Below are 24,147 nucleotides of genomic sequence, written 5' to 3'. Positions count from 1 at the left end.
GTTTCAGGTATATCTTGAGGAGCAGACAGTGGGGAGAGAGGGGTAAAGTTTCATGGATTATTACTATTAAGATTAACGACCCAGGGGGCTATTCTTAAGCCTAGCCAATTTTTCACGAAAAAAATGACTTCCTGTATCCAAATAGGACATTGAGGGCCAGGTATTTATAAGCTCTCTCTCCCTGTTTGTAAGGGACATGAGTGCCAGGCCTGGTGTAAATTCTCTGTCCCCCATCCACTGGTCTATGTTGCTCTTAAAATGGGTAATAGACAAAACTCTGCTTCACATGGATGGGAAGCCTTTTCCATACGAGGGGCAGTCTCTGGGAGACGCATGTCTTTCCAGCATGTTCCGTTTGTCACAGCTAAAATTCAGGTTATTTTAGACCTTGTATTTCTGGTACTGTTTGACTTATGAATATGCAGGTGATTCATAAGTGTGGGGTTGGTTGATGGCTTGTAAACCAGGCATAGATCACATGTCAGCAGATACGTAAAAGACTGAGTAGAGGAAAAGGGCTTTAAGGCACTCTGCATAAGGCAGGTTTGTTACACCTTGTATTCTTTTTGTAAGGAACTGTAGAACAAACAAAATGCACCAATCTTGCACTAACAAACTTGTATTTATTTGTAGGATAAAATAAAAAACGCAACCGCTTTCACGATAATTCCTATCGCTTCATCAGACAACTAAACAACTAAAAGTTACAGTTCTTGTAGCATTTCAAATTTGTCAGCTGATATGAACAAACCAATAACAAAGGATCCAAATCGTAAAGGTCCACAACAACAATAAAAAAACATATAAGAAAATGCATTGAGAATGTCATCAAAAATCTTCGTATATAAAAGAATAAAACCATTAAGAAGTCTTCATGGACGCATAGAAATAATAAATACATGTATTAAAAAGTATGAACTACATAAACTAAGAGATTTCTAAAAAGTATGAAAATGTGAGAAGTTAGAAACTGGTGAAATGTATATTGAATATATTTAACTTAAAAATGCTTGAGTCGACGTGACTTTAAAGAAGGCTTCAGGGATGTAGTCCCATTCAAGCCTGGGGGTCTTTCAGCATTGAGTACAAGTATCCATTTCTGTCCATTTCTGCTCCGCGCACTCAGTATAGTTTTCAATGTCATCTCCTCTGATGTTAGTATGTATAACCTGAATAGCTAGAAATCTAAAAGTATGTGTATGGTCCGTCTGTTTAACATGGTTCGCCAGGGCATTAGTCTCTTTGATTAATGATGTCCCTCCTGTGCTCAAGGATCCTGTCCTTCAGCATCCTGTTTGTTTTGTCTACGTAGCATGCATGGCATACTTAGCAGAATGAAAAATAAACCACATTAATCGTGATCCTTAAGCACAGGAGGGACATCATTAATCAAAAAGAGACTAATGCCCTGGCGAACCATGTTAAACAGACGGACCATACACATACTTTTAGATTTCTAGCTATTCAGGTTATACATGCTAGCATCAGAGGAGGTGACATTGAAAACTATACTGAGAGTGCAGAGCAGAAATGGATACTTGTACTCAATGCTGAAAGACCCCCAGGCTTGAGTGGGACTACATTCCTGAAGCCTTTTTAAGTCACATCGACTCGAGCATTTTTAAGTTAAATATATTCAATATACATTTCACCAGTTTCTAACTTCTCACATTTTCATACTTTTTAGAAGTCTCTTACTTAATGTAGTTCATACGTTTTCATTATACTTTTTAATATACTTTTTAATACACTTTTTTATTTATTATTTTTTATGCATCCATGAAGACTTTTTTTAATGGTTTTACTCTTGTATACGAAGATTTTTGATGACATTCTCAATGCATTTTCTTATATTTTTTTATTGTTGTTGTGGACCTTTAAGATTTGGATCCTTTGTTATTGGTTTGTTCATATCGGCTGACAAGTTTGAAATGCTACATGAACTGCAACTTTTAGTTGTTTAGTTATCTGATGAAGTGATGGGAATTATCGTGAAAGCGCTTACATTATTTTATCCTACAAATAAATACAAGTTTGTTTGTTAGTGCAAGATTGGTGCATTTTGTTTGTTCTACGGTTCTGCTGATTCTGCACCTTTCCCTACCCTGAGCCCTTTTGTAGGTTTCTGTTTTTGTAAGGAACCTCTGAGGTCATTCTGGTTGCTACATATACTTGGTCAGGTACATACTGAAGGGAGCATTGCACTCTATGATTGGCCTGAAAAAGGCAGGGTACAGTGGGATAATGACTTCTTTGACCTAGATGCCATGGCCTTACTTATAAGTTACACAACATATATGGTCGAAGGTAAGGCTACTGTCTGTGTGTGTGTACCCAGATCCCTGACCATTGGGTTGAGTCTTAGGAGCATATTATCAACATGATAGTGAGCCAGGATGGTTGACATCCCAAAGGGTACAATTATGCTTTTCTTAGCATTGAGTTTAAGGTCATGGATTTGGCACCACTTGTTAGTCAGAGATGGGCCTTCTTGAAGAATGCTAGTGTCTTCAAGGGAGTTGGTGATAAACCCAGCTTGCAATCATCTGCATATTTAGTCAGCCATAACCATCAGCCTTTGCTTCCACTTCAGAGAAATGGATGCCAAAAAGGAGCGAGTGCAGTGTAGAGCCCTGGGGGAGTACAATAGTGACTGGCCTCTTGGTCGAGTTGGCCTCACCTATTTTGACCTCCTGGGTGCTATCACCGAGCCAGTTGGTTATACATCGGGTGATAAAAGGGTTTATATCTAATTTTGTGAGCTTGTCTGTAATGTCTGCGTGGGATGTTGTATTAAAAACCTTGGCCAGGTTGAGGTAAGCTATGTGCACAGTCTTGCACTTGTCCATTGCTTTGGTGACCTTGTCAAGGAAGTCTACCAGATTTAATAGTCATCACCTTTCTTTAACAAAGAACGGAATTGTGGTGATTCCAGCATTTGCAGGGTAAAGTATGTCATCTTTATCGTGTCCACGATGATTCTTTCCATGGCTTTGTATATGAGGGTGGTCAGACTTATGGTCCTATGTCCTGTATCAGTAGTTGGACCTCCTTTTTGCAGGGGAATAATTGTTGTCATCTTCCATTCCTTGGTCTCAAAACATGACCTTAGGCTGCAGTTGAAAAGTGATTCAAGTGGACCAATGAGGTCACGTTTCATGGTATTTAGCAAGTCCTTGGATGTTATTGGATCCCATCGATAGTGTTTTTGGCCTTGGAAAGTGCATTGAAGATCTGTTACCTAGTAATGGTAGGGGGATTGTGGTATGCGGTATTTCCTTTGGACGATCAGTGGGAGTGGGGGGAGAAATTTGAGTTGAACCTGTCGGCCAAAAGTTTGGCAATGCCTTGTGGTTTAGTTTTGGTGATGCAGTATACAAAAAGTTGTGCACATTGTTACATATTTCCATTGAGGTTATGGCTGTAGCTGTAGAAAGCTTCTCAGGCAAAGGACAACCACAAAACAATTTTTCTTCAAATTTAACCTTTGAATTATTAATTAACCCTCTTAGCTGCCTGTTTTTGATTAATCAGGGTTTTTGTTTTAGTGTGTTTGGCTTTGTTCCTCCTATGCTTGGCCAAGATTTTCATCGTTTTATAATGGATTGAGATTATGATTCCACCAGTTTGCCTTGTCTTTTGAGTTTGTCTTATTCTTAATACAAGTGAGCACAGCACACAATGTACAGCCATCAGTATGGCTGTACAGGGATTTTGTAAGTAGCTCAACATATGCTATGGTGTTTACTGGGTTTTGGGATGCTTGGAATTTAGCCAAGGTGTCACTTAGTAGAGAGAAAGAGGTTAGCTTTGGAATAGTTCCTAAAGGTTTTTTTTTTGCTTGGTCCTTAGATTTACTGTTTATTTTAAGCAATACTGTCTTATGGTTAGATAAGATGATTGAGGGCATTACATTGGGTGAGGAATATTGTTTCCCCATGTTTGTGATTTCAAGGTCAAGGATGTTTGTACCCCTGGTAGGAGAATCGACCAACTGCTCCAGGATGTTGGTATTAATGAAGTTTAGGAATAGCCAGTCTTGTGCATTAGAGGTGGTGTAGGATTCCCAGTCTATAGAGGGGTAGTTGAGATACCCCATGAAGCTCGTATTTGGTTGAATGGTGAAGGACTAGTACATTGAGATAGATAGAATGGGTTTCCTGGGACATCGGGGGGGGGGGCATATTGGTTGCAAGGATGTGGTACAGGACCCTTTTTTATGGTGATTTATACATGTATGAGTTCCAGTGGGTCATACACTAACTAACTAGTGTGGATATTAGGATGTTTTGAATATAGACGGAGTTAGAGCTAAATTTATCGGCCAGTAGGTTCACTGTATCTTCAGTCTCATTGAAGGCAATATCATTCACAATCAGTTCAGCACATTGCTGCGCTGTGCTTTTAAGATTACGAACATAACTAAAAATATTTTGTGATTGTCTGTGGCTTGGATAGCTATTTTAGTTTCAAACTTGGATTTGATGGATTTTATTAAGCTCCAGAGTTTTGTTTATTTCAGTCACAAGGGCTCTACCATTGTGGGAATTACTCTTATTTTTGATCAAAATGATTTTCCTTTTTTGTAAAACTTGTTGATATTATGTTTCCACCATGTGGGTTTGTTTCTGAAGTTTGCCCTGCACATGTTTCTGCAGGATACAGCTGCATCTAAGCTGTTTACATGCCGGTATAGTGTGGTGGTGTACATTTATATGTATTCAGTAGCGTTAACTGGGTTTAACTATATACTCCCAGCTTCTGGCTTCATCACAGCTTGTATAATGTGTAAGAGTAAGGCATAATGTGGTGTACACTAAACAATTAAGATTCTTTGGTAAGGTTGTAACGTAGCGCAGATTCAAAGACAAGTATTTTTATTTTTTGAGATCCCCCATAAAGCTCATATTGGGTTGAATGGTGAAGGGACTAGTACATTGAGATAGGTAGAATGGGTTTCCTGGAGACATCAGGGGGCATATAGGTTGCGGGGGGGGGGGGCATATAGGTTGCGGGGGGGCATATAGGTTGCAAGGATGTGGTACTCTATTTTCCACTGACCAGCATCTCTCCTTCTTGGCTGTCCTCTTAAACCCATGTGTTCCCTCTTGGCATGAGCCCTACGTCTCATTTATTCCTTGAGATTAAAGGCCTAACAAACCATAAGTGAGATTGCCAGCTGTACAGAAACATTCTTTTTATTCTGCTTGAGTCTGTGTCCTTATGCAGGTTAAGTAACGGCCCTTATTAGAGTCTTGCAGTTGGTATCCATGCTGGGCAGTTCCTCCCTTTTCATGAGGGGGTGTAAGCCAGCATGACCCACCCATCTAATGGGAGGCACGGATCAGAATATAGAGAATGTTCTTTACTTCCGATTTGTGTTAGTCTACTGCTCATCACTTAAGACTTCTTTTAATACTTTTGCAGGCCACTCACTTTACCAAAGCTATGTTACTAAGTACTAGAACTGCACCTCGCCCACCCTAAAACAAGACCACATTAACATACATTTCAAACGCAGCCTAAAACAAAATCTAACTTCCTAATGTCTGTGCTCATGCTGCCATCCTGACTAAAGGCACCTTTCTGTTTCTCTTCCATTGCCAATCTATCAATTATCCTGGCTCTTTCATCTGTTTTTAACCCTATCTCTTTCTCTTTATCCCCACTACTGCTCCTCCAACTAACCCATATCAGTAATCCTCACCCCCTCCTTACCCACCTCATCATCTTACCTGTTTACTGTTATCCGTGTGAACTTTTTTCTACTTGTGTTTTTCTTGGTAAATGAATGTCAATAAGTAAATACTTTTCATATACTTCAGATTATCAAAGTTGATTACCTGTTCTGCTCAAACTTGGGGACAGTGCATGGTCTTCATGGAGAAAAAACACCTTGCCAGAAAATTGTACTGCCTTTAACTCTCTGAACAAACTAGTTAAGCAAGCCCTATCAGGCACAAAATCAACTGTTTCAAAAACGCATGACTTCCACTGCTAGGCAAACCCAAACATTTTGGCAGGAAGGAAATTTTCTCACAGGCCGAAAATCCACACATCTCACCCCCCACTTCCATTCACCACCAAGATATCTCACGTCCAACTCTCAACCTGTGACTTTCTCAGGGAATTCAGCCACCTACCTAGTACCACAGCCTCTACCACCACTCCCAAATCACCTAGCCCCCTCCTTTTATCCCCACCTATTTTTTTTTATTTTAAGAAAACTGCACAAAGACCTTAACTCCCTACTAGAAAACCTACCCCCTGGTGCAGGCAACCTACTCCCTTGGTTTGTATCACTGTGCAGAGACTTCCTTACCACACATCTTCATATTTGTAACCTCTGCTTAATTCAAAATACAAAGCCAGACATATGGAAACTGCTCTTGTTTATATCCCGTCTCAAACAGCCACAGCTAGAAAATTCCTCCCACTTCCTCCCTACACTTGGGAAGATATTACATCAAACTCTTTACATACATTCAACAGTACCACCTCCTCACTCTTGAGCAGCATAGATTTGTGGACTGGCTGGTACACAGTGACTGCACTAGTCATTACAACTGAGATCCTTCACAACATGGATAAAGGAAACCTTTCAGAAGTTTTAGTTTTCATTGACTTTACCAAAGCTTTTGATCTAATTGACCACTTCCTGCTGTTCCTTTCTTTCCAAGAAGTCAGGGTTAGCCCTAACACTGTCACTTGGTTTAGTTCAGAGTCCAAATTGGCTCATCCCTATCACCTCAAGCACCTCTTAGCAGAGGAGTGCCCCAGGGATCCATACTCAAACCATTGTTTTCAAAACAAACTACCCTTTGATCTCCCTGTCCTTCTTATCAATATTTGTGCAGATGACATGTGTTTTTTTTTTTTTTTTTTTTTTTTTTTTTTTTTTTTGTTTGTTGTTTTTATCCAGTCCCTTACATTCAGCCATTTAATCTGACCTTCATTCCCGTAATTCTTGGCTAAACAGTATTCTACTTCTAAACCCTTACAAAAGAAAAAAAAAGTATTATGTTTGGAGCTTTACAAAAGCTGGGAAAAAATTCCTAAAAATCTCAACATTGTAGATCTCAGTGGTTCCCTAATTGAAACAACCACATCCTTTAAATAAGTAGGTTTATGGTTAGAACAGTTACTTAAATTCCAAAGCCACATTGAAAACACCAGGAAAAAGATCCGTTCTCTTTTATTCTGGTCCTGGAAAACCTTCCCCTTTCTCTCCAGACCAGCTGGAGCTGCATTCACTCTACATTCTGTTGAAAGCAAAATCCGCCTAAAACTATTTCAACCAGGTGCCTTCCCACCTTTTGCAGCCAGACCACTTAATAAAACCACTCTCTACAACCTCTCCCAATTAACTCCCTCACTGCAGACACCCCAGCCCAAATTGCATTCTACCTGACCACTCCTTCTCCATTCGTACACCCAAACTCTCTTGTCAGCCACTTCCGACTCACCTAAAAAAGTCTCGTTTCTCCATGTTTAGAACTAAACTCAAGATACCTTCATCAAAAATTGACTGCAAGTGCTTTGCCACTGGGTATGTAACTTAATTCCCTCCTCACTTGCAGCACTACTACTTTGATCTTCTGTTCTCACCTGCTGCTTCCCTTTACTACTAAAATTAATGCACCTTTGTTTTCTTACTCTGTTAATCAGTTGCCTATGGGATTGTTTACCTTCTGTGATTTATTATGCTGGTGAATTTTTTTATTTTTTGTGAATTTCTTCACCTGGGCTGAGCCTGCAAATTGACTTTTGTGATCGGTGTAGTATCCTAGTAAATAAACACAAGACTAGAATGAGGATATATGGCGTTATTGGAAGTGGTGAGAGAGGACAGGGTCTTATCAGTAATAGTTGTTGTGTCTTTCGGCTTTTCCCGGTTAGGGGTCACCACAGCGGAACTCCAGTCCACCAATGATTGGTAGTTGATTTTTATCTGCCGAGTTACCAGCCCTGATGCACAACCTTCAACGAAGGTACGCCCATTCATGCATGTCACCATGCAGAAGACACTCAAGCTGAGAATCGAACCGGACAGCGTCTTACTGTGAGGCAACAAATTTCCATAAGGTAATCGAAGGTTTACTGTAGCACAGACTCAGAAATGGAGTTGAATTCTAAGATGGAGATGATGCTGGCATTTTAAGTGGGTAGAGAAGATAAGGCCTTATGGGCTTTGAAGTTTTCTTTTGCACTGACTTCATGACTTGTGTAATGCATTGGATGCTATTTCCCAAAACTGGGACTTCTGCTTTGAAATATCTGCTGTCAATGTGAAAAATTGTCTGGATTCAGTTTGGTTGTTATTATTAATGTTTTCATGACCTGCCTTGTCTGTTGTGGTCATCATTGTGAAGTTTTTGTGCTGTGGGAATATTTAACATCCACTAGTGCTGTCACAGATCATAAACTGCTCTCTGGAAATTATTTTTCTGCTGTTATGCCTCAGTCTTGTGAGTTGCAATACCAGAATTATGGGTGTGGCAACGTCATAGTAGTTTGCATGAATGTGAGTGACGTGACTGAAGAAAAAAAACTGAGAGAGAGAGAGTGCGTGTGAGCAAGGCCACTAGGGGAGTGCTATGGAAAATCTCTTGAATAGTTTGATCTTGTAGTAGCTGAGGTAGGGCTAGATTATTTTGCAGTTAGCTCAGCCATAGAGGAAGCAGTAATGGTTAATTTTATTGTTCCTTAGCTCATAGTTTGGATATATTTTTTTTTAATTTCTTGCAAGTAGAATGCATTTAAAATACTGTGTAAAGTTTTTATTGTTTATACATATTTTGCCATATTGCATAACATTTTGTCTTATGACAAATTCATGATATATTTTGGTAATTGGTTTGGCACTGTACCCTGCAGACATTGATGCTTTATCTTTGTTAAAGTGATTTGGTCATGATCGTGGGTGCATCATGGCATCTAGTGAGTCCAGTGTCTTGATGAATTTGCATTGTTTTAATTTAGTATTTATTTTTAGCTTTTTTTTAACAAAAATCTTAATATTTTATTAAACTGTAACCTAATTAAATTTAGTGTAGTCTATCACCATAGGCAGAAAGAGAGCACTCCTTCCGTAGACTTTAATGATGTGCCTCTGCACATGTGTGGGAATGCACCTATTTGTCTGTGGACACACTTCACGTTTTCAGTACCATGATGTCACTTAAAGCATACTTTAAATTCAGTGGCATGATGAAAGGAAAAGTGCTACTTTAAAAAGTTTTTCCATTAGCAAAACCAGCTGCCAAACACTTTTGCCTGTGCTGTGAAAGTGTAGATTGGCACTTCATGTACTACCTGATGTAGCTCAAAGGTAAAACATTATTAATAACTGAATCAATTTAAGTACACAGCTGTTAAAAACTTGTGTTGTGCAAGAGATTATTGGTTAAATAAGGCAGAAAGTGTAGTAATGCTGAAGGTAAAATGAAAAGTGGCATGATGTAGTTCCTATGTGAATGGCAGGAAGTCTTCTGTTCTTTTGGAATATAATGAGCTAAAGTGAAAAGAAGGATTGAGTGGAAGTACATATGCAGCTTCACGTATGTATGTGTATGAGCAACATTTTTCTAATTACAGCAGTTTGTCAGAAAGTGATTGTGTTTGCCAGAACTGTGTTTATATGGTAAGAAACCTTATTGCCCTAAGCTGCTGATGTTGACAAATTGGTTGACACTGTGATTGCATTCTGTAGTGGTGTTAGTGCTTTCCTCTACTTGTGTGGTGGTATAGTACTGCTTCTTGTCCTAAGGAAAAGTTAAGGACACTGGCAGAATACTGCTGCCTGATATTGTGAGGAAGAGGTGATGGTCATGGCAGTGTACTATGACCCTTCATCGTAAGAAAGAGGGAAAGGCACTGGTGGATTACTGCTTCCCCCTATTTTCAGAAAGAGATGAGGGCAGAGGCAGACTTCTGCTATCTACCACTGTCAGTCGGAGGAGAAGTCAGTAGCAGAGTACTACTACCTGTCACCATTAGGAAGAGGTGGGGGCAGTGGATTAGTGGAGGGCATACCACTACTTGTCATCATTGGAAAGGTGAGGGCAGTGAATACGTCCCATTACCCGTTATTGTCAGGAAGAGGTGAGGGCAGTGGATGGGTATCACTACCCATTATTAGGATGATGGGAGGGCAGCAGATGAGTCTCTGCTGAAAAGTGGTCTCCCACCCAATCGAACTATCCTGGTAAACAAGCAAACAAATAAATAAATAAAAGGTGAAGATAGTGGATGTGTACCACTACCCATTGTCATCCAGAACAAGTGAGGGTAATGGAGGAGTACTGATACCTGTCGTCATTGGGAAAAGGTGAGAGCAATGGTCAGGAAGAGGTAAGGACATTAGATTACAGCTACCACTTATCTGAGGCACAGGATGGAGTTCTGCCACTTGTTACTGACTGTCAGTGGAAAGGTCAGTGGCAGAGTGCTGACGCCTCTCATCAGTAAGAAGGGGTAAGGGTGGTGGCAAAGTACTGCTAACTCCTCATCAGCACAGTGGACTGCAACTTCACTGTTTCCATACAGTTAGTGTTAGCAGCATTTGTAGCAGTGCTGTAATTCGTGCTGGAGAAATTCATATTAGTCTTTATCATATAATAAGAAATGAGTGTGTTCTTGAGTTCAGGAAGAGTAACCTAAGGAGCACTTTTAGTACAAATTTTCTGGCTTTGCTTTGCCATCAGGTTGTATCGTTACTACATGAATTTTTGGATGGATGACTGTCATCCTGTAGTAGTGTAGCTAAGGTGGAGCGAAGGGGGCATCCTCCTCGAGTACTAAGTGTAGGGGAAGTAATCGCATGATATTTTATTTTATTTATTTATTTATTTATTTGATTGAGAAGTCTGACTAGATGAGAAACCCATTTTCAGCAGAGGCCCATTGAGAAAAGCTCCACATAAAGTGCAAACATTTTTGACAGTATACAATTTAGATTATACATGCAGTTTAGTTCAACATGTTAAAATCAAGCAATAGAACCTACTGTGTGGCTTAAAGTATTATTACATAAGATAGTTGTTTGTCTTTTCGGCTTTTCCCGGTTAGGGGTCGCCACAGCGGAAATCGGTCTGCTAATGATATGTAATAAGATAAATAGACATTGCACATATAGTTTAGGTCAACATGTTAACATTTCAAGAATGAGATGTATACTGTGTATCTTAATGCAGTGTCTACTAAGTAGACATGGTGACGTTTAGATTTTGAAGGAGTATTCATAGGTAGGTACTAGGTTATTGGCCCTAGGACCTATATAAGTCTAGCCAGAAAGGTACCCTGGCTTTCGCCACCCAAGAAAATTATTTTCCTTTGCCCTTGTCGAGCAGAGCCACAGAGGTGATTCCTGGGGTGAATTTCCTATTTCCCATCCAGTCATCAAGATTTTTCTTGAAGAATGCTAATGAGGAGCTTTGTTTGATATAGATAGGTAGTTTGTTCCAGAGTATGGGAAGTCTCTGGGACAGGAATCTATCCCTCCAGCATGTTCTTTATTGTAGTGACAAGGTTTAGGTCCCTAGCGCGTGTAGCTTGGAGGGATTGGGATCTCTTTTAAGTGGAACATGTCCAACAGCTCTGGGTTTGACATAGCTTTGTATGTTAGGCAGAGATCGCCTCTGAGTAGGCGATATGTGACTGAGTAAGGCTGGAGTTGTTTTTTTGAGACTGTCTGCGAAGAGCATCTGTTTGAGGCCGGTAATCCTCTTTGTGAGGTATTTCTGCGGCCGTTCCAGTTTATTGTAGATGTCTTGTGAGGTACACACCAAAAGGGGCATTGTACTCTATAATGGGTTTAATGAGTGACGAGTAGAGAAAAGAGAGATGTTGAGAGTCTAGGTAGGTTAGAGAAGAGAGAGATGTATAGAGGCTATGTAAAGGAGTATGAGAAATGTTTAGAGGTAAGGAGTGTGAGAAAAATATGAGAAAGATGTAGACTGAGGTGTGGGGTTTGGTGGAGATGAATAATAGGTAGTCAGGGGGAAAAGGATGCATAGATATTGATATAGAGATGGGGAGGAGGAGGTTGGGACTGAGGGTAGTGAGTAGGTGGTAAGAGGAGAGAGAAAGGAAAGGGAAATGGGTAGTATGTGCTTGTGAATAAAGAGAATAGAAAAGGAGTATGTTAGTTTTTGGTAGAGGAACAGGAACTGATCTGGATGTTGCGAAGGTGAAGAGTTTTTAGAGAAATGGATGAGGGTATAGAGCTGGATGTAGGATATATTTTAATGCTGGGAAGCTGACAGGCTTGTGTGTTAATCTGTGTGTTTGAGTTAGTTGCACATAACTAAGTTACTGGGGAAAATCAAGCCAATTTAGTTTCTTGAGGGCCAGGCAGTGATGTGTGTAAGATAGGCCAGTGGCAAATTTAGCAATTTTGTAGTAACATGATTAAAGCTTGTTTTTGAGAGATGTGGAAGTTTGTTAGGATGGGTTGATCGCTCCTTAGTGCATACTGGTATTACAGTTGCAGTCAAAGCTGAGTGCTGCAGTGCTATGTATTTGTATTTGTTAGAAACTGTACATATATAACCAGCAGTTTGCTATAGTTTAAAAGAAGAAACTAGCTTTTTTTTTCCCCTTTAATCTTCACCTTGGCCTTACCTCTGCTACCCAGTTAACTATAGAGTATGAAGTGAGAGCATTCCCATTGCAGGATTGTCTGGCAAGAGCTGACAGCATTCTTATAGAGTAGCAAGACTGTTGTATGAATTGTGGTAACCTGGTAGTACCTATAGCTAATAAAACGGTCTGATCTCCAGAGCTGGGAGATGGAGAGGATGAGTTCTCTCAAGATCGATAAGTGGATAAAGTATGTTGAGAGTGAGACATTAGAGTGGTTGTTTGAGATGGATATTGTGAAGAGGAAAAAGTGGGGGTAGCAACAACTTGTATTGTTCAGGAGAGACTGAGCATAGACATAGACCAGTATGTCACCTGGTGGGTAGCCAACTGGCTTACAGACAGGACTCAGGAAGTTAGAATTGGGGAGTCCACCTCTACAAAGAGGCCAGTCACAAGTGGAGGCCTTCAGGGATCAATCCTTGGACCGCTCCTTTTTGGCATTTACTTCTCAGAAGTCAAGGCCAATGTCGGTGGTCTCTGGCTGACTAAATTTGCAGCTGATTGCAAATTAGGAGCTGTCATTGAGTCACTGACACAAATGTTCTCCAGGAGGGGCTGACCTAGGCAAACAACTGGTGTCAGAGTCATGTACTAAAACTAAATGCCAAGAAATGCATAATGGTATCCTTTGGGAAGGCCTCCATCCCTGGTAACTGTCATATTGACAACACACCCCTTAGAGTTGACCCAGTAGTCAGGGACTTGGGGACACACATAGATAGTAATCTAGCCTTTGATCATCACGTGTCTACAGTGGTGAAGAAATCATTCTGTTTCACAACATATAAACCAAGGTATGGCATCCAAGTCCAAGGAAGTCATTGTTCCACTGCATTTGGCATTAATTAGACCTATCATTTAGTACAGTGCCCCCTTAGGTATATACCTAACCAGGCATATCCAGCAACTGGAACGTCTACATAGGTCCCTCATTAAAAGAATACAGGGCATAAGTAATATGTCCTATGCAGACCACCTTAAGGCCCTATCCCTGTATTCTGTCTCCTACAGGCGTTTGAGGAAAGATCTGTGCCTGGCATACAGAGCATTGTCAGACTCCACTCTTCATCTATGGGCCCTAACAGTATCCCCAGTTGCCGTATAAATAACCTAAAACATGACCAAGCAGGACCACTTGAGGCATTGTTCAGCTATAGCCTCAAAGCCGATTACATGCCAGGTGAATGGAGGGTTGCAAAGTCATCCCTCTTGATAAGGGTGGACCATCAGCTGACCCACAGGAACTACAGACCCTTCAGTCTAACAAGTCCAATATACAAAGCCATGAAAAATAATTATCATGGAAATGATCAACAAGGACATTGGCAACTTACAGACACTAGACCCATCCCAGTTTGGTTTTAAGGGAAGGTCTTTCCTACTTAAACTGGTAGACTTGGAGAAGGTCACCATGGCTATTTTTGATGTGAAAACTGTGCATACCACCTACCTTAATTGCTGCAAACAAGCCAGGCATCCACCAAGGCTGCAAAAGTATAAAACTTTAATACACAGAGTACACAGGATAAGCGCTTTCACACAAGTTGTGCTTCATCAGATCCACAGAATAAAACAGAACCCATTAAATACTAAAACATGTGCTTCAATTAACCATTAAAATACAGCAATTAATTATTGATTTATATTTCTTTTCTTAAGAATTGGTTTTAAAGGAACAGAGGTATTAAGGCCAGGCAGTTTATCTGCCTGCAGCTTTGCAATCCACTTTGTCTCTTCAATTTCAAGTCTGTTATTAAAATCACCATGCCTTTTGTTAAAGCGCTTTGTGGATGACATTTTTGTTTTGTGGGAAGGTTCAGAGGCTGATCTACTTGAATTTGTCCTTTATTTAGAAACATCAAGTAATTGTTTTAAATTTACTGTGAATTTTTCAGCCATTGCTATAGACTTTCTTGATGTGAAAATTTACCATTTTGATGGTGCTGTTAAAATCTCCCTATATAGGAAACCATGTAGGAAGAATACTTTTTACATCATAACAGCATGCATCCCAGGCATGTTTTTAACAATATCACCAAAAGTCAGTACCTTAGAATTTCTCACTTACACACTGAGGATATAGAATGTTTTGAATCTATGGATCTATTAAGTAATGACTTTTTGGCTAGGGACTATAAGCAGCAGGATTTGAATGCTACATATGGTGAGGTTGCTTCCTTGAGATCAAGCAAGGGCAAACCTTTCTTTAAATGCTCATAGGAGTCCAAGTTACCCCATGATAATTCAACTGGCCGTAAAGTTAGACTTTCATTGACTTATGGCAATAATGTGCAGCAGGTCTGCAGCATAGTTAATACATTTTGGCCCATATTACTGTCAGACGACAAGATAAAATCTATAGTGGGTGATAAACCTAGTTATGTTTTTAAGAACAATCCGTCTCTGAAGAGACAATTGTGTTATAGATCCACGGTTAGACCAGTTTTGTCTTCTGAGAGGAAGGGCACCTATCCTTGTAGGGGCTGCAAAGCCTGCTGTCACATTTCTACTAGGGTAGTTTTTCAGCATCCAGTATATGATGTTGTATTTAAACCTGCCTTTTTTGTGCTGATTGTAAGTCCCATGGACTTGTATACTTGGCCGGATGTAAATATTGCACTTCATTTTACGTGGGGAAAACTGTTAGGATGCATAAAGAGCACATTCTTCAGCATATGGGAGATATTAGACGTAAAAACATACTTAATGCCCTAGCCAAACGTGTTTCTATTTTTACAAATGACAGTTTTGATTTTATAATGTTGCAGTTTCTATATTTTCACAAAAGGCATGGTGATTTTAATAACAGACTTGAAACTGCAGAGACAAAGTGGATTGTAAAGTTGCAGGCAGATAAACTGCCTGGCCTTAATGCCTCTGTTCCTTTAAAACCAATTCTTAAGAAAAGAAGTATACATCAGTAATTAATTGCTGTATTTTATTGGTTAATTGAAGCACATGTTTTAGTATTTAATGGGTTCTGCTGTTTTATTCTGTGGAGCTGATGAAGCACAACTCGTGTGAAAGTACTTATCCTGTGTACTCTGTGTATTGAAGTTTTATACTTTTACAGCCTTGGTGGATGCCTGGCTTGTTTGCAGCATTTATCGTATTTACTTCCTACTGGGTAACCTTTGGCTTCCTTGGACACATTTTCTTCTTTTTGATACCACCTACCTTGATCTGGCCAAGGCATTCAATAAAATATCCCACTTGGGTATTGTTGACAAACTCTCAGAACCAGGCATAAATCTCTGCATAACTCGTTGGATTACCAGCTGGCTCCTTGGCAAGAACCAAGACTTCAAGATTGGTGAGACCACCTGCTCCAAGAGACTGGTCACCAGTGGAGTACATCAGGATTCAGTGTTGGGCCCGATCTTGTTTGACATCTACTTCTTGGAAATCAAGGTTAATGTCAAAGGCCTTTGGTTCATCAAGTTCACCAATACCTGTAAATTGGGAGCCGTCCTAGATCCCCCCCCCCCCAACACCAACATCCTACTAGAAGGTCTAACACAAATAAATGACTGGTGCAAAAGCCATAGACTAATGCATTTCTTTGCACTGAGTTTTACAGTGCCTTTTGGGAAATCTCCACCTAAGCTAATTACTTCATTGATAAAACAGCCTTAAGAATTGACCCGATAGTTAAGGATCTGGGAACGTGTAGACAGTAATATGGCATTCGACCAACATGTTGCCAAGATGGTAAGAAAATCTTTGTGTTGCCCATCTCATAAGCAAGAGTATGGCATCCAGGTCCAAGGAAGTTATATAATACCACTCTACTCTTCTCAGTCCTTATCAGACCTATAATTGAGTACAGTGCCCCCTTTGGCATTACCTAGCCAGGCACTTGCAAGACCCAGAACGCCCACAAAGGTTCCTCACCAGGAGAATCTGGAGTATGAATACCCTGTCCTACACAGATCACCTTAAGGTCCTGTCTCTGTAATCCGTCTCCTACAGATTACTGAAAGGCTATCTATGCCTAGCATATAAGGCTTCCTCAGATCCAGCCTTGATGGAGCTTTTGTACATCTGCAAGACAAACACCAGAAACACTAGATCAATGACATGAACTTTGCCTATGAAATATATAGTACATGCTGAAGAGACTGATAATGTCTCAAAGAATCTTCTCTGTATGGAATAAACTCCCCGTCTACATAAAGCAGAGCTCATCCCTGACACTACTCAAAAGTAACCTTGATCATTGGATGGGAAATTGCAAATTCACTCCCAGTCTAGCACCCATGTCTCTGATGGACAGAGGTGGACATTAAGTAAATTAATTCCCAGCTAATATTTCTTCCCCCATCTAATCTTTAGCTATCTCTTTACTAGCATACCCTACCATGTTCTGGTGGTCATTAGCATAGTATAAACCATGAACCTATATCCTCATAAGAGTCTTCAGTTACTAGATATAAAAAACACATTTTTGCCAGCCCATTATGATATATTTACGGTTTGCTGAATATTCACACTGGGTAAAAAAGGTCGGGGAAGTGTAAGGTAATGGCGCTTGATGATCTGCTTGCAGCTGTTTTCACAGGGAATGACTTTGACTACATATAACCCTGTGTATATGTGATTACATGAAGTCCAGCATGGATACAATTTCACAAAGGTCTCCGACAGTGCAGGATGCATGAGAGTGAGGCAAGAAGTGATATCCGCTGTATTGTAGAACTGTCATGCAGGAGGCAAGGTGTATCAAGTTAAATGTGATGAGACTGTACCTAGATAGAAATGTACTTTTGCTCAGTATAAGCTGTAGGTCAGAAGAGGGTGATGATGGGAATCCTTTGATAGATTTAGATGAGGCACTGACTTACTGAGATCTCTGTGAATGACATGGCATTGTCATTGCAGCTGACATACGAGGTAAAGGAATTTTAAAAGTTTTGCAAAAAATTGTCATGTTGTTTGTTGATCTTCCTATGTACACACAACTCACTGGGTGAGGATTGAAGGAAAATGAAGCAGGCTTCCTATAGTGTGCCTGAATAGTTAAAAACATGAATAGGAACTACCTAGTATGTTGAAACTGATGGTGATACAAGAGTTCCTGGTTTCACAAATCCTGCTATAGCAAAATTGCAAAATTTGCTACTGACGCCAGCTCTAGGACATATTGCATTGCCCTCAAACAACTGAATTGGCTAGAACTTCCTCAACTAATAACTTAGCAGCAACTGTGCTTGGCACGTAATATCCTGTACCAACCTGAATAAACACCAGCACTTCAAAACTTAATTAACTCCTTACTCTAACAAACACGTACTTCGCATAAGTAGCAAATCCCTGTTAAATGTTACCAAAGGTAACAATAAATCAGGCAACTCCCTTTTCTCCAACTACACAGCTAAAATCCGGAATAGCTTACCATCAAAAATAACATCTGTTACTAATTTGTCTCACTTCAAAATATCTCTCAAGTCTCAATCAGTACATGGCTATGGTCCTGTACAAATCCTGGATAAGAAAATAATTCCAGTGCAATGTCTTATTTACTGTAAACACTCTTTCTCTAGGTAATACTAGTTCTTCACATAAATCAGATCACATCTCACCTTTCAACATACTTCTGCCCATTCTTATTACAATCTGAAGTGTGTATTCAAGAACTGTTGCAAAACTATTTTACTTAAATTGCAATTATGTTTCAGTATCTGTATCTCTTCCTACTACAGGCTATCAGTCAGTGTAGTGTATCTGTGAAAATTGCTCATTCACCAATTGGTATTAATAAGATTAAAAAAAACTTTTGTTATTTAGGACCACATAAGTGCAGCCGAAATGAAATTACAAATGTCAGCTCATGAGAGAAATGCAGTGCAAATAACATAGATACAGCAGTATCAGAGAATAACATAAAACAGAAAATAACACATATGGCATACAAGAGGTAAGTTTTATATTACAAAAACACACTCTGTACCCATTATCCAATGATAAGTAATAAATACCCACCACCAAACCCTTTAACAGTTAAAATAGAGAATAAATAGAGACTAGTGACTAGCGGCTGTTTAGTCTTGTTAACCTTAGATGTGACTCAGTATACGGTAGCTATCATATTGCATAGTAGTAATTCTGGTGATAATTGCTCAGAGCAGCAGGATTAAAAAAAGATGCTTCAATGTATCGTATCCGAGTTAGTCTCACAGCCGTAGGATACAAATGGTTCCTGAATCTGGTAGTCCTACAGTTGAAACTGCGGTACCTCCTTCCAGACACAAGTGAGAACCAGTTGTGGCTGGATGGGTGGAATGCCTGGTTTATATTATATAAGTTACTTATTTTTCAGATAGATTTCTTCACCTTTTTTTTTTTTTTTTTGTAAGAATAATTTGCTCTCGAACACAAATGTCAAGTCATGTATATGTAAACCTTGTATTTGTAATTATAATCATTGTTGTATGCTAAATATGGAGCTTTTCTCTCTGGGCCTCAGCTGGTTCCTAAACAGGATGGCATCACTCAGTCGTGGTTGGGGGTAAAGTACCTTTCCATACTGAGTTAAACAAGGGCTACTAGCAAGTATCCTTAAGTCCAATGTAAAGAGAGAGCAAGGGAATCCTTGATTCGGTTTTGGCTGTTTGAATTCAGGAAAAGTGTTACTTTCCAAGGCTGGCTCGTCTTATCTAGACAGGGGCAAAAGATTTTTCTCTAGTTTGCATGTGTAGCATTGCTTATTACAGCCGTCCATAGCGGGACCACTTCCAGCATTCCAGGGACTTGGTAACAAGTAGGTCTAGAAGGGCTTAATTGAAAATATAAGGCTAAAATGTGGTAGATGGAAATTACGTTAGTATTCTACTTTGGATGCTGAGTCAGCAGTGGTAGAATGTAGCCAGAACTTGCCAAGGTGAAGGCCATTAAAAAGAGATGGTATGAAAGGGGTAATTATAGAAAAGTGATTCTTCAGTACTACACCGTTGTCATTCTGCCCAAAGACATTTATTTGAAAAACAGTCTGGGCTTAAGTAAGTACTTTAGTGCATGTGCAGACTTGGCAAAATGGGTTGGACTGTGGCTTTTTTACATGCTTCCCAGAAACTCAAGGAGGTATTGGGTGGGCCTGCTGTAATTGAAAGCTTGGATTATGGTCATGAGTTTTAATACATGCAGGTACTTCAGATATCTGTGGGTATTTCTAATCCTTGCCTTACAAAGAGAGGATGAACATCATGTAGTGTACCTCGATCGTAATACATGTAGGTACTTCAGATATCTGTGGGTATTTCTAATCCTTGCCTTACAAAGAGAGGATGAACATCATGTAGTGTACCTCGATCGTAATACATGTAGGTACTTCAGATATCTGTGGGTATTTCTAATCCTTGCCTTACAAAGAGAGGATGAACATCATGTAGTGTACCTCGATCGTAATACATGTAGGTACTTCATATATCTGTGGGTATTTCTAATCCTTGCCTTACAAAGAGAGGATGAACATCCATGTAATGTACCTCGATCGTAGGTTGCCTAAAGAGGAATTGTATACATTGGTGGTTAGGAGTTCCAGTGAATCATGCAAACTGTGTAATTTGTAGTTCTTTATGTTAATAGCCTAGTAAACACTTATGAACCTAATGACCACAAGGGCTTTTTAAGCCTAGCTCTGCATCCTAAATCTCTGACAAATTCTCATGTCCTTAATAAGTGTAAGCAGGGGCTTGGGAGATAAAGCATTTACAAGCAAGGGCCTGGGAGACTAACTATTTACAGCCTGCATGTGTCCATTAGAGACATAGGTGCCAAACTAAGGACAAATTTCCTGTTCCCCATCCAGTTGTCCAAGTTGCTTTTGAATTGGATTAGGGAGGAACTCCAGGGAGCCTGGTCCAGAGAAGGGATGGTCTCTGAGATGCATACCCATCTGTCCATCGGGTCCAATTTATATCGCAGTCAAGGTTTAAGTCTTTAGAACAGATAATTCTGCTGCTGTTTGCTTTGCAAATATACATATGCCAGGCATAGGTCTTCCCTCAGCAGCCTGTAGGAGACGGAATACAGGGATAGGGCCTTGAGGTGGTCTACATAGGACATGTTACTTGCACCTTGTATTCTTTTAGGAACCTCTATGGACATTCCAATTTTGGATGTGCCTGGTTAAACTGCATTTTATTCTGTGATAGGTCTGACGAATGCCAAGTACAGTGGAACAATGACTTCCTTGGACCTAGATGCCATACCTTTGTTTGTAAACTGCACAGCATAGAATGATTTTCTCACTACTGTCAGCACATGATGGTCAAAGACTAGATTTCAGTCTGTGTGCGTCCCCCAAGTCTCTGACTACTGTGTCAGTTCTTAGGGGTGTGTTGTCAATATGATAGCTACCAGGGGTGGATGATTTACCAAAGGATACTATTATGCATTTCTTGGCATTTAGTTTTAGTCCATGGCCCTTCCTGTAGAGCATTTGTGTCAGTGGAGAATTCTATAACTGCTACTAATTTGCAATCCTCTGCAAATTTAGTCAGCCAGAGGCCATTAACATTGTCCTTAATTTCAGAGAAGTAAATGCCAAAAAGATGCAGTGCCAGGACTGATCCTTGAGGGACTCTGCTTGTGACTGGCCTGTTTGTAGAGGTGGATTCCCCAGTTCTAGCTTCCCGAGTCCTCTCTGTGGTCCAGCTGACTATCCACTGGGTAAAGTACGGGTTTATATCTAATCTCTTTAGTTTGTCAACAGTGCCCAAGAGGGGTATTGTGTTAAATGCCTTGGCCAGGACAAGGTAGGCAGTGTGAACCATTTTGTCTTCATCCATTGCTTTTGGTGACCTTCTCAAAGATGTCCACTAGGATAAGTAGGCATGACCTGCCCCCAATGAAATCAAATAGGGTGGGTCCAGTGTCTGCAGGTTTCCTATATCATTATTTATCATTTCTGTGTTTTTTTTTTTCCCATGACTTTGCATACGAGACTAGTGAGGCTGTAGTTTCCAGGGTCCATAGATGGCCCATCTTTGTTCAGAGGAATTACTTTTGCTGTTCTGCATTCATGAGGCACAAAGCCTGTTTGGAGACTGCAGTTAAGTAGCAATTCTAGAGGCCCTGATAGGTCACGTTTCATGCTGTTTAGAAGTCATCCTGGGATATTGTCTGGGCCCATTGATTCATTGTTCTTGGCCTTCGAGAGAGGGCATTAAGGACCTTTTCCCTAGTGATAGCAGAGGGAGTTGTATTGATGGTATTTCGTGAGGGAAGGTTGAGTGGGAGAGGGGAGTAAAGTTAGAGCTAAATTTGTCTGCCAGTAGGTTTGCTGTATTTTTTGGCTGTGAACAGGTGGCTCCATTAACAATTAGCATTGTACACAACTGTGTATTGCCTTTGAGGTTGCAGACATAGCTAAAGAATACATTTTGGCTGTCCTTGGCCTGGTCAGTCAAGTTTACTCAAAATAGGCTTTGGTAGACTGTATTTGTCCTCTGAGTTGTTTGTTTAGTTTGAGAGTACTTTTATCTTGTGGGTGCTACACCTCCTAATTTTTGCCATGATCTTCTTCCTTCTGTTATAGAACCTATTAATGTGATTCCACCAGGGTGGCTTAAGTTAGTTCTGTACTTCTTCCTGGTGGGTACATCTGCCAGTTTGCAGTTAACATGCTTGTATAAGGATTCGGTGAATAATTCTGTGTAGGCAGCAGTGTTCTTGGGGTTTATGGGGGCTTTTAATTGACAACCTGGCAACATTTCTAGAAGGAAGTTAGCCATAGAGTAGTTCCTGAATATTCCAGGGTTAGCTGGGGTTCCAGGTTTTATTTTTTACTTCAATGCAGACCATTTTGTGTTCGGAGTTTACCAGAGAAGGCATTACAATAGGGCTGGTACAGCACTCTCCCGTATTAGTGAGGACCAGATCCAGTATGTTTGCACTCCTGGTCAGTATACTGACAATTTTTTGTCCGGGGAGTTTGCATTTGCAAAATCCAGTAATGTCTGTGCCTGTATGTTTGCTGTCGTATATGATTCCCATTAGTGGGGTAATTAAATGAATTAATGAATATGGTATTTGTTTGGATGGTGACCATTTCCAGTAAGTTTAAATAAATGATCTGAAGTAGTTAACTTTATTTGATCATCAACCTGTGGGTTCTGGATCCGAGCCGGCAGCTTACCAAGCTAAAGATCCGAGCTCCAAGCTCCTCCCCTTACCCATACTACACTGCAACCTCCTTTCAATCTTCAGACCTCGTTTGCCGCAGCTTTGCCAGCATGGGATTCTTGAGCTCAAGGCAGGTATAGTTAGTTTGTTCAGCAAACTTTCGATCTGTGTGGTTTGTGTGAGTGTTAAAATAGTCAATCCCTATCCTCCCTTTAACTCGGATTTTGCATTCAAAAAAAAAAAAAAAATAGTAGTAGAGAAGGAAATTTTAGAACTTGCACCCAGTGTAGGCCTCCCCTTCCCGCCCTTGGCGTGTGTGCGTGCGTGCTTGGCTAGTTAGCCTAGTTAATGAGAGATGTCAGAAACACAAAAGCCAACGTGTTCCAAGTGCACAGAGTGTGGCCATAAGCTGTCGCCGGCTGATGGTCACACTCTATGCCTGGTTTGTCTAGGGTTCCTCATCTCACATCGGGCTGCAAGATTTGTGCAGCATTCAACCCCCAGGCCCTGCAGGATCGCAGGACCAAGCTGATTCTGGCGGATCTTTTGCCTGCAGAATCAATCACCTCTTCTACAGAGTCTTTGTCAGCTTATGGCTGTGGCTGTTCAAGCTTCCAACTCTCCTCCCCTGTCCGGGACTCCCACTCCCACTTCCAAACAGGGCGAGAGAGAGGCCAGGAAGGAGAAACACAAAGAAAAGGAGAGAGAGAGAGAGAGAGAGGGAGAGAGAGAGAGAAGGCGAGAGATAAAGACAGGGAGAGGGGTCGCAAGAGGCAAGCGGACTCAGATCAGTCACTCCCTCCCCCCCCCCGCTAAAGTGATCTCTACTCCAGAGAAAGTTGCTAGGCCGTCTTCCCCTCGGCTCCGTTCTCCACGATTCTCGCCCTGCTTCGAGGTCGTCCTTGCATCGGCCCTCCCGGCCGGTGTCAGTGGCATCCTCAAGATCCACAAGAACCTCTCTGAAGCTGACATGGACCAGATGATAAGGTTCCTGCAAACTCAATTGCAGATGGGAGTGTTGTTGGCTCCACCCCAGCCAGAGCGGGGAGTTCGGCTCCGACATTTGCCCCGATAGCTCCTTCTCTGATCCACCCTCGGGTTTTGGAATCCATGGATCTGAGGAGCCCCGGAGTCAGGAGGTCGGCACCAATGGTTCATCAAACCTAGAGTCTGTCGGATCTGAGCTCTCGGAGCCGGGATTTGGGCATCGGATCAGAGGTGGTGAGTATGTTGTCAGCCCCGTTGTGGTTGGGGCATACCATCCCTCTGGGTCTGGCCGTTCCGGCCTTGGCTCCGATCCCCTAGTCGAATCCGAGGGGCATGGCTACCCACCCAACCAGTTTCATGGAAGCCGGTTTCCCTTCGATTTTTTGACGT

General features: G+C 40.8%; 1 protein-coding gene across 2 annotated transcripts in view; it reads left to right on the top strand.

Moving 5' to 3' along the window:
• ENPP4 (ectonucleotide pyrophosphatase/phosphodiesterase 4) overlaps window positions 1-24,147 on the top strand; it is a 455,810-nt gene that overhangs the window by 21,246 nt on the left and 410,417 nt on the right. The gene's annotated exons all lie outside the window — the stretch shown is intronic.

Source organism: Protopterus annectens, chromosome 2.part1 (genome assembly GCF_019279795.1).
Source record: "Protopterus annectens isolate FY-2018-M chromosome 2.part1, PAN1.0, whole genome shotgun sequence".
In the NCBI taxonomy this organism is placed as follows: Eukaryota; Metazoa; Chordata; order Ceratodontiformes; family Protopteridae; genus Protopterus; species Protopterus annectens.
Note: the sequence above shows the minus strand (reverse complement) of the source record. Positions and strands in the feature narration are given on the sequence as shown.